The following is a 1,497-nucleotide window of genomic DNA, read 5'->3' on the forward strand; positions in this document are numbered from 1 at the left end:
TACACAGTTCATAAAGAGTCTTCTCTAGAATAGGTCTTACAGAGATTCTATTATGAATATAGCAAGCTGTATTTACTGCTTCGGCCCAAAAAAGTGCTTAGTCACATTTGTTTCATTGATCATGGTTCTGGCCATTTCTTGGAGGGTCCTATTGTTCCTTTCTACAACCCCATTTTGTTGTGGAGTTCTAGGACAGGAGAAATCATGGGATATTGCATTTGAATCAAAAAGTTCCTCAAAAAACTTATTTTCGAATTTGCCACCATGATCACTTCTGACTCTGATGATTTTTGAGTCAAGTTTGTTTTGCACTTTTGAACAAAAACTAGTGAATACATAGTGTGACTCATTCTTGTGCTTTAGAAATTTTACCCATGTCCAACGACTATAATCATCAACAATGACCAGTCCATACTTCTTTCCATTGACTGAAGTTGTCGTAACAAGTCCAAACAAGTCAGCGTGAAGGAGTTCCAGAGGCTTAGAGGTAGAAACAATATTTTTATTTTTAAAGGAAGTTTTTGAAAACTTACCTTTCTGGCATGCCTCACAAAGAGCATCTGAAGAAAACTTCAATTTAGGTAGACCTCTGATTAACTCGAGTTTATTTAGCTGAGAAATCCTTCTCATACTAATGTGGCCCAAGCGTCTATGCCATACCCATTGCTCTTCATTTACAGACATTAGACATTTTACATTTTAATCTTTTAGATCTGAAAGATTAATTTTGTAAATGTTATTTTTCCTCTTGCCAATGAAAAGAACTGTTCCATTGTTCTGATTAATTGCTTTGCATGTTTTTTAATTGAAGATTATATCATAACCGTTATCACTTAATTGACTTATGGATAACAGGTTATGCATTAATCCTTCTACATAAAGAACATCAAAGATAGAGGGAAGAGATCCATTATCAATTGTTCCGGAGCCTTTGATTCTTCCTTTTTGATTTCCTCTTAAGCCTACGAAGCCAACATCTTTAAGTTCCAGGCTTTGGAACATATGCTTTCTTCCCGTCATGTGTCGCGAGCATCCAGAGTCCAGGTACCATGATTGGTGTCTTAACTCTGTTGTATAGGATATCTGCAACATAGACTATTTTATCTTTTGGTACCCAAAATCTTTTGGGTCCTTTGTGACTAGTTCTCCCAGAGTTTCTTGAAACTTTGGATTTTCTGGCATTAGTAAAAAATTTAGTTTGTGCATGTGTGTAGTGATAAGAAAAGGGGGATTTAGGTTTATCATCTGTAGAAGGTATTTACTCGTCTTCATCAGTGTCATATCCTAATCCTCTTTTCTTATTTTGACTAACTCCATAAATCATAGAAGCCATTCTACTTCTTTCTAGCCCATTTTTCAGAAACTTTTGAAAAGCTTTTTCATATTTATATATGATTGTGTTAGAAGTTTGTGGGCCTTGAGATAAATCTTCTTCAAGTTTTAAACATTGTTTAGTTGAAGATTCTTTTTCTCTTTCCAAAACCAGAATGTTGTCTT

This window comes from Lathyrus oleraceus, chromosome 5, assembly GCF_024323335.1.
Source record: "Lathyrus oleraceus cultivar Zhongwan6 chromosome 5, CAAS_Psat_ZW6_1.0, whole genome shotgun sequence".
Taxonomy (NCBI): Eukaryota; Viridiplantae; Streptophyta; class Magnoliopsida; order Fabales; family Fabaceae; genus Lathyrus; species Lathyrus oleraceus.